Below are 14,497 nucleotides of genomic sequence, written 5' to 3' on the forward strand. Positions count from 1 at the left end.
TCAAGGAGGTCATGGCTGGGAGTTTGTCTTTTTCTAACAGTTTGAGTTTCGTTAGTTTTCATCTTCATTTACATTTCTAGGAATGGCTGTCTCAGCTAGCGTTAGTATTTTTCCCACGTGTTATTTTTTACTTTTAGTTTTATTTAAAATTTGTTTTTAGTTTACAAAACAAGAAAAGACAGTTATTCAGAAACCACTTAATGTAACTACTAGCAGTTTGCTAACTGTCCAGTGTTCTCTACAAAACAAAGAAAGGAAACGACTGTTGTAATCTTTTGACCATCATAGAATTGAATGAAGAAAAGGCACAGAAACATTTCTGAAGACAAACATTTGAATCCATTCATGTTACAGCTTTAGCATCTTTCCTACATAGTACAATTAATTAATTTTCTTTTCTATAAGAATAATGAAGATAGATAAGTGAACAGTAAGCACCAAAGCGAGGAGAGCACCCAGACAAGCTAGCAGCACAAACAGAGCGAGCTTACGAAGGGAACGAGAAAGTTATTACCCAAGAAAACAGGCTACAGGTACAGAATCAAACACATAACCATTTTTTTCTTTTGCAAATTTGTAACAATCGAAACTGCTATATAAATATAAATATATTTGTCAAAGCAAGCATCCAGAGTTCACTTTTTAGAGACCAATACATAAAACAGAGTTGACAAAACTACAAACCACCACGAGGTCATTACAGGACTGCATTAATACAACCATGGTTACAATAGCAGAGGCATAAAAAAAAACATATAAGAAAGCCACATGCAAAGTGAGGCCAGGGCATAGCAAGGTCGGAGCCAACCTCAACTAAAGACCCATAAAACCCTACAACAAAACCCTTAACCAGTCAACAGGAAAATACCAAGGAGCGACCCTACCCAGTTTAGGTGTAGGTGATAAGGCGAGAGGATGACGAACAAGCTTGTCGCTCACCTGCATTGGCCAACAGGCAGGCCATTAGCAACGAAGAACAAAACCACAGCTACAGTTACAAAACACAACCAAAAACAGAGGAAAGGGTTATGAGAAAATCATTGAGGGAGAGCCGAGCCTGTGCAAGCCAGAAGAGGAGCCACGAAACTAAGGTTACAGTCACAAAGTTTCTCATTGCCACAAGAAGAACAAATTGTCAGTGACGGAGGAAAAACAAAACAGATAAGACCAGCATGGAGGGAGGACATACCTTTTGGAGGACACCGAGTGAGAGTGAAAGCCGAGACACTCCACAACCACAACCTGTGTTAAAACAAAACCAGACAAACAGTCAAACTGTGAAGCAAGCACATGTGGGACAGTCATGTAAACCAAAGCTGCAATTGAAAACACAACTAGAGCCGAGTGAAATTGACAACAGAGACTGATACCAAGGGTTCCAAACTCGGGTCTCAAAACCAAGCATAGAATAGGGAGCATAGACATCATCTGTAGGTGGAAACCTTCACCAAGTTGCAAGCCAGGCACAGTGGAAATGAAACCCCAGCAAAGAGACATAGCAAACCCTCATTTCACGAAACCGCAAACCTCACAAGCAACACAACAACACAACAAATGGAATGAACAGTTTGGGGTTTCAGAGGATAGTAAGAGTAGGAAGGAACGAGGCCAAAGGCCAGGACACATGTCCTCGTCACAATAAAACAACGGTACAATATCATTAAAGTCAACCAACCACCACGTTAATAAAATCTAATCAACAATTTATCCTTAACTCAAAGGTATTAAGGGCCGGGCCCGTCAAATTTTGGTATCAGAGTAGGTATAGTTAACTAATTTTCTTATAAAATGGAAGTTGGAAGAAGAGGTCATGGTAGAGCTATTCAAAGAGTGGATGATGAAGGATTAAGGGAAGAGATTAGGATCCTGAATGCCCATTTGGCGGCAGTAGAAGCAGGAAGGAGAAGGGATCCGGAAGTAGGGGATGATAGTGAAGAAGAAGTTGTAGTTACGACAGATGGATTAGATGAAGAAGGACCTGAGATCAAATTGTTAAGGTCAGTTTTGTTGGCTAGCAGTAAGCCAAAGCCTGAAATTCTGAACTATGATGGTAGTTTGTCCACAGAAGTGCTGTTGGACTGGATTAGTGAGTTAGACAAATATTTTGAATGTGAGGAGGTCAACGAAGATAGGAGAGTTAAATTTGCTGTCACCAAGCTGAAAGGACACGTGGCCTTATGGTGGGACAGTGTCCAAGTAGAGAGGAGAAGATTGAATAAGTTACCCATTAAAAAGTGGACCAGAATGGTCGCTAAGATGAAGGGTAAGTTTTTGCCCAAGGATTACGAAATTTCTCTGTATCGACAGGTGCAAAATTTGAAGTAGAGAGGAATGACAATGAAAGAATATACTGAAGAATTCTATCGGGTGAATTTGAGAGTTGGTTACCGAAGACACCCTAGAAAAGATAGCAAGGTTTGTGAATGGCCTAAGGCTGGAGATATTGGACGAGACAAGTATTCTTTCTCCAAAAACCATAGAGGAAGCATACCAGAGAGCCCTAAAGGTAGAAGAAAAGATCGCAAGAAAGCAGAATTCCAGGAGAGGATGAGGAACTGGCAGAGGAAAAGGACAATCCTTTGGCAGAGGAAGAATTGCCAACAATAGTGTAGAGGATAGCAGTTCAAAGACCTCAGGGACAACAGAAAAGGAAGGTAGCACTAGGGGAGGAAGGCCATATCAAAGAGGTAGGGGAAATGGCAGAGGTAGAGGAGCTTCCTACCAGTGTTACAAGTGCCACAAGTGGGGGCACAGATCCTTTGAGTGTCCTGAAGGAGAACAAGTTGGCCAAAGAGGAGCATATGTTGCTCAGATAGAGGAAGCAGAGGCACTGCCTCAAGAGGTAGAGAATGTACCAGAGACAGGAGAGGCCTTAGTCTTGAATAAGGTACTGTTGAAACCGGCAAAGGAAACAACTGAACAAACCCAAAGAAAGGCATTATTCTGGACTGTGTGCAAGTCACATGGCAAATGCTGCAAACTGATTATAGATAGTGGAAGCACTGATAATCTGGTTGCAACAGAGATGGTGGAGAAATTGGGTTTAAAAAGATTGAAGCACCTAACTCCCTATAAGGTGTCGTGGTTACAGAAGGGTCACCAACTACTAGTTGATGAGTAGTGTGAGGTGGAGTTCCATATTGGCAAGTATAGGGACAAAGTGAATTGTGACGTCATGCCCATGGACGTGTGTCATATTCTGCTAGGTAGACTGTGGCAGACTGAAAAGTTGTTCATGATGGTAAAACAAACTATTACAAGTTTGTCAAGGATGGGATTAAGCATACGCTACCCATCAAGGACGAAGAAACAAAAGAGACTAGTGGGAAAAAAGTATTGCTGGTGGGTGGAAAAGAATTTCTAAAATAGATTGAAGATGACAAGGTAAAGTATGTTGTTGTAAGGAGGCCGAGAGCAGTGTTGTTGCACACTAAAATTTTTGACCTACGTGAAGAAATCCAGCAAATGTTGCAAGAATTCAGCGACATTGTGGTGGGTGATTTACGGGTTAAACCACCAAAGCGGAGTATTAGTCATCACATAGATTTCATCCTTGGAGCGAGTTTACCAAATAAAGCTGCTTACTAGATGAGTCCCAAGGACAATGAAGAGATCAGGAAGCAGGTACAAGAATTGTTGGACAAAGGCTTGATACGGGAAAGTTTAAGTCCCTGTGCAGTTCTGACAGTTCTAGCTCCCAAGAAAGGAGGCGAGTGGTAGATGTGTACGGACTCATGAGAAATAAATAAAATTAGTATCAGATACAAGTTTCCATTGCCACGAATGGATGACATGATGGTCTGCTTGAGTGGGTCAACATATTTTCGAAGGTAGATCTAAAGAGTGGATACCACCAGATTAGAATCAGAGAAGGGGATGAATGGAAAACAACTTTCAAGACTAATGAAGGGTTGGTGATGCCATTTGGGTTGAGTAACGCCCCTAGTACTTTTATGCGCCTGATGAATGAGATGTTGAAGGAGTTCATTGGGAAATTTGTGATTATGTATCTTGACGATATACTGATTTTTAGCAAGACCAAGGAGGAACATTTTTGACATGTTCGATATGTTCTAGAGAAGTTGCAGCAAAATAAGTTGCTGATAAATCTGAAAAAAATGTACTTTCTTTTAGAAGGAGTTAGTATATTTGGGTTTCGTGATTGCAGAAAATGAGCTAAAAATGGATCCAAAAAAAGTTGCAGCTATACTTAGCTGGCCATCCCCTAAGAGTCTGTTCGAAGTTTGAAGTTTTCATGGGTTGGAAAGTTTCTATCACAAGTTTATAAATAATTTTAGTGGAATATGCGCACCTATGTTGGATACAATCAAGAAGGCAAGTCAACCTTTTCAGTGGACTGAAGCTGCAGAGAAGAGCTTCCAGATATTGAAGAAAAAGATCACTGAGAGGCCAATTTTGAGGCTGCCTGATTTCAACAAACTTTTTCAAGTTCATTGTGATGCCAGTGGTACAGCCATTGGAGCCGTACTCAGCCAGGAAGACAAACCAGTAGCCTATTTCAGCGAAAAATTAAATGAAAGTAGGCAAAAGTATACGTCCTATGACAAGGAGTTTTATGCCATTGTCCAAGCCTTGAAGCATTGGAGGCATTATCTATTGGGTAATGAGTTTGTCTTATTTTCTGATAATTCTGCATTACAATATGTTATGGAGCAACATAAGATGAATCCCAAACATGAAAAATGGGTGGAGTACTTGCAGAGATTTACATTCGTATTGAAGCATATCAGTGGTCAAGCGAACAAGGTAGCAGATGCACTAAGTAGAAGAGTTACACTCTTGCAAGAGAGCACAATACAAGTGTTGGGATTTGAACATGTGAAGGACTTGTATCAAACATATGCATATTTCAAGGAGGCTTATGAAGCCCGCCAGAATCCATTGTTGAGGAACAATAGTCCATGGATGGACTATAACTTGCAGGAGGAACAATTATTCAAGGGAGGACAAATGTGTGTCCCAGAATGTTCGATGAGGGAGAACATCATCCGGGAAAAACATAGTGGAGGTATAGCTGGACATTTCGGTATTGACAAGACCTTGGATCAACTCAGTCATTTCTATTACTAGCCGAAGATGTGAAGAGACGTGCAACGGTATGTGACTAGGTGTAAGATATCTCAGTTGGCGAAACAACACAGTCAGAACACGGGGTTGTATACACCCTTGCCTATTCCAAACAGACCATAGGATTCAGTCAGTCTGGACTTTGTCCTAGGTCTGCCCAAAACGTAGTGGGTTTTTGATTCCATCATGGTGGTGGTGGACTGATTTTCGAAGATGGCACACTTTATCCCTTGCAGAAAAACCAGTGACGCTATCCATGTAGCACCCTTGTTTTTCACTGAAGTCGTCAGACTGCACGACTTACCAAAGTCCATTATTTCCGACAGGGACGTGAAATTCACAGGGCATTTTTGATGCACCTTGTGGAAAAAGCTGGACACAAAGTTAAATTTCAGCTCCGCTTATCACCCACAGATTGATGGGCAGACGAAGGTAGTGCATAGAAGCTTAGGAAACATGCTGCGGAGTCTAGTTGGAGAAAATTCATGAATGTGGGATCGTGTACTTGCTCAAGTGGAATTTTCTTACAACGATTCACTGAATCGAAGCACAAGAAGTAGTCCTTTTTAGATCTTGTATGGAATGCATCCCCGAGGAGTGCATGAGCTGTGAGATTTGGGACAGTTAGAGAGAAGAAGTGCTGATGGGAAAGACTTTGCAAGAGCAATTAATGACCTACATGAGCAGGTGAAGACAAAATTACAGGACAACAGTCAAAGGTACAAACAGAAATCAGATCTTAAATGACAGGAGGTACAATTTAATGTGGGGGATTAGGTTCTAGCGCATCTGTGCAAAGAAGTATTTCCTAAGGGCGAATAAAATAAGATGAAATTCAAAAAAATTGGACCTTGTAAAATTCTGCGTAAATTTTCTGCAAATGCCTATGAGATGCAATTGCCTCTAGGTGTAGGAATATCGCCCATCTTTAATGTGGCAGATTTATTCCCATACACTTCCAGTCTAGAAGAGGACAGTTCGGCATAGCCAAAGCAGGACACCTAGGAAAGGAGCAGTTCGTGGATGAGACAAATGCCTTCAGCTCAGCCACTTGAAATCAAAGGAATCCTTGATACATAGGTGGCTAGGCGGACTCGGAGGAAGGAGTAACTACAGTACCTCATCAAGTGGAAGAACCACCCTATTGAGGATAGTTCGTGGCTTGATGCAGGACAGATACAATGTGCAGGGTATTCTATCGAGGAGCTTATGGACTGGACCCATGAATTTTCACCTACCCCGGGAGCTTGATGCAGGAGCATCCATCTCAGGGAGGTCATGGTTGGGAGTTTGTCTCTTTCTAATAGTTTGAGTTTCATTAGTTTTCATCTTCATTTACATTTCTAGGAATGGCTGTCTCAGCCAGTGTTATTGTTTTTCTCACGTGTTCTTTTTTACTTTTACTTTTATTTAAAATATATTTTTAGTTTACAAAACAAGAAAAGACAGTTATTCAGAAACCACTTAATGTAACTACTCGCAGTTTACTAACTGTCCAGTGTCCCCTACAAAACAAAGAAAGGAAACAACTATTGTAATATTTTGCCCATCATATAATTGAATGAAGAAAAGGCATAGAAACATTTCTAAAGACAAACATCTGAATCCATTCATGTTACAACTTTAGCATCTTTCCTACATAGTACAATTAATTTATTTTCTTTTCTATAAGCATAATGAAGACAGATAAGTGAACAGTAAGCACCAAAGCAAGGAGAGCACCTAGACAAGCCATCAGCACAAACAGAGTGAGCTTATGAAGGGAATGAGAAAGCTATTACCCAAGAAAACAAGCTATAGGTATAGAAACGAACATGTAACCATATTTTTCCTTTGAAAATTTGTAACAATCGAAACTGCTGTATAAATATAAATATATTTGTCAAAGCAAGCATCCACAATTCACTGTTCAGAGACCAATACATAAAACATGGTTGACAAAACTACAGACCACGACGAGGTTATTACAGGACCACATTAATACAACCATGGTTACAATAGCAAAGCCATAAACAAAAACATACAAGAAAGCCACAGGCACAGTGAGGCTAGGGCATAACAAGGCTGGAGCCAACCTCAAATAAAGACCCATAAAACCCTATAGCAAAACCCTTAACCAGTCAACAGGAAAATACCAAGGAGCGACCCTACCCGGTTTAGGCGTAGGTGATAAGGCGAGAGGACGACGAACAAGCCTGTCGCTCACCTGCACTGGCCAACAGGCAGGCCATTAGCAACGAAGAACAAAACCATAGCTAGAGTTACAAAACACAACCAGAAATAGAGGAAAGGGTTATGAGAAACTCACTGAGGGAGAGTTGAGCCTGTGCAAGCCAGAAGAGGAGCCACAAAACTAAGGTTACAGTCACATAGTTGCTCGCTACTACAAGGAGCACAAATTGTTAGTGACGAAGGAAAAACAAAACATATAAGATCAGCATGGAGGGAGGACATACCTTTTGGATGACCGCCGAGTGAGAGCAAAAGCCGAGCCACTCCACAACCACAACTTGCATTAAAACAAAACCAGACAAACAATCAAACTATGAAGCAAGTGCATGGGGGATAATCATGTAAACCAAAGATGCAACTGAAAACACAACTAGAGCCGAGTGAAATCGACAACAGAGACCGATACCAAGGGTTCCAAACTCAGGTCTCAAAACCAAGCATGGAATAGGGAGCATAGACATCATTTGTAGGTGGAAACCCTCACCAAGTTGCAAGACAGGCACAGTGGAAATGAAACCCCAGCAAAGAGACAGAGCAAACCCTCACCTCGCGAAACTGCAGAACTCACAAGCAACACAGCGACACATCAAATGGAATGAACAGTTTGGGGTTTCGGAGGATAGTAAGAGCCGGAAGGAATGAGGCCCAAGGCTAGGACACATGTCCTCATCACAATAAAACAATAGTGAAATATCATTAAAGTCAACCAACCACCGCGTTAATAAAATACAATCAACAATTTATCATTAACCCAAAGGCATTAAGGGTTGGACCCATCACATCCCTTTCTTCTCGACCAATTTGAGAAGTGGCAGCGCCGCAAAGTTACCAGACGTGGATGTTGAGGTACTAAAGGTGGTGGAGGACGAGGCAATTCAATATCCCTTAATGCACCCTTTCTTTCATATGTCTGATCTCACCCGATACCATAAAATGTAGATGGAAGGTAAGTATAATCAAGTTTCAAACCCAAAAATAATTATTCATAAAAGAATTTTTCAAAATAATGTGGAACCTCGTCACTCCATGGAAACTTTCCATACACTGCAAGGAAATTATCATACAAATCGTGGGCTATTTTAGGGTGTTTGGAATATTACACCATGAGCATCTTTCTTTTGGGCCCTTCTTTAAAATTAAACATAGATTTTGCATGTACTTTTGTAACCCTTCTACTTACCTAGGCCCATTTAGTGAGACCCATCATTGTTTCCTTTCTATGCCTCATCATATCTATAAAGAAATCAGTTGTTGGCGCAAGGTTGTTGTAAATGTCAAGAAATGAACTTAGAGAGTGCACAACTATTTCTAAGCTTTATCGACTCTCTGTGGGGAGCTCCAAACTCACAATATATTTCTTCAATTTTGAATAATGAGCTATGCACCTTTGTAATGTACATTGTTGGATGTTTGTTTCCTAAGGAAGCTTATCAAGAATATCAAATGGATAGGTGGTATTTGGTGTATGGTATTCTTCTTGAATTGCCCTGCTTCGCCTACATTGGCCTAAATCAACATTTTCGCCCCCCGCTTCAATATAATTACATAAATATTAAAACATGTAAATGTATTTATACACATGCAAGATAGACATGTACACATAAATTTACATACAATTCATTTACAAGTACAATATTTTTTTAACATAAAAAATTTAAATTATATAATTTACCAAAATGATGAGGATCATGATGATCCAATTGATATTCATGACAACCAAGAGATGGTTGAGAACCATGTTGCCCAAGTACATGAGTTGATTGATCTTGTTGGCCACCCTCATGTGACGACCTAGTGAGAGATGCTTCTAAAATAAATAGAAATTATACTAAATAAATTAAGTTAAATTGAAAAAAATCTATAAAATATATGTATGTACATATGATTATACCTATTTATCATTTAAGTAAATGCACATAAACATATATATACCATACCACGATGAGGTGAATGATGGCCCTCCATTTATTGATATAATACTCTCTTCTACCTAGTGAGAGATGCTCCTAAAAAAGTTGGAATTTATTATAATTTAATAAATCTAAACTGAAAAAAAATAAAATAAATCAATTCAATATGTATGTACATATGATTCTATGAATATGATTTAAGAACATGCACATAAACATATATATATATACCATGATGATGATGTAACAAATGATGACGCTCCCCTGATTCATTTGATACTCTCCTCAATGCATGACCAATGTCATTGGCATGCATAGAAAGTTTCCCTCTAGTCGATGCAAGAGACTCAATTGATGCTCTATCCCATTTACGCCTCGAAGAATCAGGTGGTAACTTCTCATGTGATGATTTAGGTGGTAACTTCTCATGTGATGATATAATCTTTAAAAAAACCAAAGTTACCTCATGCATTTAAAAATATTTAAAATTACTATTTAAAAAGGATCAAGAATTCAGAAAATTAATAACACAAATAAATGTAACTATCCAAGGGTTTCTTCAAAATTATTTGGTATAAATTCTTCATTTCAAATATACTCAAGGCTATAAACACAATGCTGAAATGCACATTTTGAGGATTAAATACGAAATTTTCTAAAACATGTCAGGTTCACCAAGTTGTGCTTACATAGTGGGGGCACACTTAGTATAGTATTGAAAGAAACACATGGTCATTAAAAACACCACATTTATAACTCAAAAACACACACATATCAAAGATATCTTACAACGTCCATCAATAAATTTTGGTGGAGATATTCTTGACACCAATTCATCTTTCACACACAAACCTTGAATTGGCATTACCCCATACAATAGATCACTAGACATCTTATTAACATTTGCATAATGACTTATGCTAAATGATTGAAATTGACTAGCAATAATTTTTACTTCTCCATGTAGTTCTTTTAACTTCTCCTTTTTGAACTGGTACACGCCTTTCATCTGGTTGCACACAAATTCAGAATTGGTGAAGGCTAAAATTTCATTGGATCCATACTCCCTAGCTGTTCCTCAGCCTTCTATCAGTGCAATATAATATGCTTCATTGTCTGTTGTCCTTCCAGGTACATTCCTCTTCCTTTGGAGGACTTTATTCATTACAATATTGTATATCACTTAAGTAATCACGACTTTTCCTGGATTGGGATAACAAGAAACTTCTATTCATAGTGTCCATTTTTCAACCATGTTTAATGGGTTTTCTGATCCCTATAAAGAACAAATTCAATAAAATGAATAATATATATTTTTTTTCAAATTCCTTGATCATGGGAGAATGATGAATATTTGTATATATATATATATATATATATATATATATATATATATATATATAGTGATGGAATGATGGAATACTACACGATCTATTGCGATGAAATACCCCAATGGAATAATAATGGCAGTTTACAAATCAATGCAATTGGGAAAATGTCTTAACAAATGTTCTCATGTTGGAATGCACAAGAATAACATTCAAACACATGCTACACTACATTGATTTTTGATGATGAGAAAAATATTTTTCATTATAAAAAATTAATGTGATTTTCAACCCAAGCTAGGGCCTATAATCCTCTAATAGTTACTCCCATGACTCTCCATACCCCTAATACTAAAATAATTATTAGTACTTCCATGTCTAATGAGATTCCTTCACTATTATTAGTACTTCTATGCGTAATGAGTTTCCTTTACTATTCAATGAAGCTATATATATATATATATATATATATATATATATATATATATATATATATATATATATATATATATATATATATATATATATTGTGATGTTTATCAAGTTTGGACTATACTGAAGGTTAACCTATCAATGGATATTTTCCATCATGTTATGTATGATTTTGTTGCAAAAAATGCCACATTTAAAAAGTTTATACCCACATTCAAATCAATAAACAACTAATTTGTAAGGGCTTTCATCTTCTATATAAGTCATTCAATACTTTTCTATGAGGCAATAAGGGTTGACTGTGGATCATGCCACATCAACTATCTACCTCGGACACCTTAGTTCAATTCAACAAATATTGAGAGAAATTGTTGAAGGCATTTTCCTTAATTCTAGTTTCATATATGGCTATTAAATTTGTGATGTGAGGAAGAGTATGCTCCTAATGCGCCCACGATTTCAATGTAAACCCTTTTAAGGGAACTTTTATTATTATATTGTAAAAAAATCCCCTTCATGAGCATTTTCAGGGAGATATTGTCATTATTGTAACATTCTTCATAGTTTATGTAAGTGGTTGTAAGTACTTGTGGTTTTGAACCCATTTATTGTAACTCATTATAAGAAATGAGGACTTCATTTTATATAATATGGGATTATCCTCATTTGCAATGATCAAATAATAATAAATATCTTGTTTGAGTCATTTTGAGTCTAATCTTTGCTTCTTTGTAGTTACTAATATTATGTAAGGGCTTTATGATGACTAGTATTATGCAAGGGCTAGAATAGGTCATTTTTAATAGGATTCTTGATCACTACATAAAAGAACAAAACCAAATAAAAAATATGAAACAAAAAAAGAAAAGAAAAAATGCTCTCTTCACTGCAAGCCTATCTCTTTTTCTTCGATTCAATGTGATTTATGTTTGAATAGTTTTTCATCATGAATATTTTTATCGTCATGCTACCTTTGGTATCTACGATATTAATGTTTAGTGCTTTTATTTTTTTCGATATATGTTATGGGGATTCCCACCTTAGGTCCATGACATCTTAAATTAAGAAGATGATAGTGGGTGGCTTTTCTAATAGTTGTCCCTTGGCTCTCTCCTATAGGACCGAATTTCCCTTCACAAGAGTTTGACAAACAACAAGATATATAAGTATTAAATACAAGAGAGATCAAACCTAGAATTTGATATTCTACAAAACAATTTTCAATCTATGATTTATCAAATATATTGCACACCAATATTAGATTTATTAAAACCATCAATTGAACATTAAGATTTCCAATAAACCTATTGTAACTTTTAATTTATGTCATCATTAGTAAGTCATATTGTTTGACTAATACTTTTACAGGTCCTTCCCCTATGGTTCCTATCATATTAGGGAATGTGGTTTGATCTAACTAGGATAAAAAAACAGAATGATACTGTTCGATAAGATGACATAAATTGATTAGAGATGAGTGAAATTTCATGAACTTTTTCTTCTAGATTAAAGATAGCTCATCGTACATGTATATATTAATTTTTATAGAGTTGAAATCAGTAAGAAATTACTTATAATTTATAATAATTTAGGCTAACATAATGTTGCAAGGGACATATAACAAGTATGATAAAATAGATATAATGATATCATAAAGAGTCAAAATCAAATTGATGATAGAGTTGAAATAAGTAAAAAACAAATCTTATGATTTATAATAATTTGGAGTAGCATGATGCAACCTACATATAGTAGGTATGATAAAATAAATATAATAAAATGATAAAGAGTCAAAAAGCAGATTGATTATAGATGGTGGAGAAATAAAATTCCAATTTTAATTAATACCCAAGACTATGCAATAGTAAATTCTGCCTACTCACATTGGGCTCTTGATGATTGGAATCCTATGCTTCCAATATGAGTTTTCCTTACATACAAATAGTGAGATAGCAAGTGAATATTGCAGCCTTAAGACAACCACCTATATCATCACAACCTCAATAAACTATGAATATACTCTATTTTTACATTAGACTCAACGCGTATTAGTCATCTACTACTATGAAAGTGGCTAGTGGACAAATGTTGCTCTTAAGTTATGCCTAGATCTGCCAATAAGGGCCACGCCAATTTATGTAACAGTTGCTCAACAATAACAATAGTTGGCTATGCATTTGCCTAAATTTTCCTTGCATAAAGACAAAGTTTGAGAGAATGTTGTTAGCACTAGTCTTTAATATCACCTTGGAGATGAAATTTGAAATATGTGTAATTTCAATTGCTGTGAGAGATCATAGTAGTTGGTTGCAACACTAAATGTTTAAATATTAATTCCAGATTTGAAGTCCTTACGAGGAATGATATAAGGGAAGGGAATGCCTTCCTCTTGTGGTTCTTCTTAGGAATAGGCTTAAGTATGCCCTCACATACTGTGAATTCATAGCCATTATAATGCAGAGACTTATTTCTGTTGATATAAAAGTGAGGATAGACAAATGTTATCCTGCAAGTTTTATAGGTGTCCTGTCGATTACAAAAAAAAAATGAAAAATTTAGGCTTATCTATGATACAAAGGGTCGTTCTTGCTTGCATTCAATCAAAGATGAAGAAGCAAAGTATAAAATTTGCAAGGTTCATTCTATACAATTTAGAGATAAGGGTAGTCCTTACCTAAACACTTATGATAGACACACAATTAGGTACTCAGATCCATTGGTCAAGGCCAATGATATAATCAAGATTGACCTAGAGACAGACAATATCAAGGAGTTCATCAAATTTGATGTTGGTAATGTTGTAATGGTTATTGGAGGCCATAACAGAGGTCATGGTAGAAAAATTAAGCATACAAAAAAGTGATTAATCACATCAATAATCACATGAATAATTGAATGAATAATCACATGCATAATGATAAGGGTATTCCTTATTCATGCTCACAGAGTAACATTAAACACGTGGTGAATACTAATTCTAGATTGGAAGTCCTTACGAGGAATGATACAAGGGCAGGGAATGTCTTCCTCTTGTGGTTCTTCTCAGTAATAGGTTGAAGTATGACCTCACATATCGTGAAGTCAACAATTTGTAATGCATAGAATTATTTTTGTCGATATAAACGTGAGGATAGAGAAATATTATCATGCAAGTTTTATAGATGTCCTATCGATTGCAAAACCAAATGAAAATTTTAGGCTTCTTTACGATATAAAGGGTCATTTCCGCTTGCATTCAATCAAAGATGAAGAAGAATAGTATAAACTTTGCAAGGTTCGTTCTATACAATTTGGAGATAAGGGAATTCCTTACCTCAACACTTATGATGGACACACAAATAGGTACCCAGAGCCATTGGTTAAGGCCAATGATATAATCAAGATTGACCTAGAGACAGACAAGAACAAGAAGTTCATCAAATTTGATGTTGGTAATGTTGTAATGGTTACGAGAGGATATAACATAGGTTGTGTTAGAATCATTAAGCATACAGAAAAGTGATTAAT

General features: G+C 36.8%; 2 pseudogenes; both read left to right on the plus strand.

The window, feature by feature from the left end:
- Positions 1-1,788: 1,788 nt before the first annotated feature.
- Positions 1,789-13,853, plus strand: LOC149164301 (uncharacterized; annotated as a pseudogene).
- Positions 13,854-13,904: 51 nt separating this feature from the next.
- Positions 13,905-14,492, plus strand: LOC149164302 (small ribosomal subunit protein eS4 pseudogene; annotated as a pseudogene).
- Positions 14,493-14,497: the final 5 nt, after the last annotated feature.

Source organism: Pinus tabuliformis, chromosome 5_1 (assembly GCF_031772625.1).
Source record: "Pinus tabuliformis cultivar Carrire ecotype Pingquan chromosome 5_1, CPIR1, whole genome shotgun sequence".
NCBI lineage: Eukaryota > Viridiplantae > Streptophyta > Pinopsida > Pinales > Pinaceae > Pinus > Pinus tabuliformis.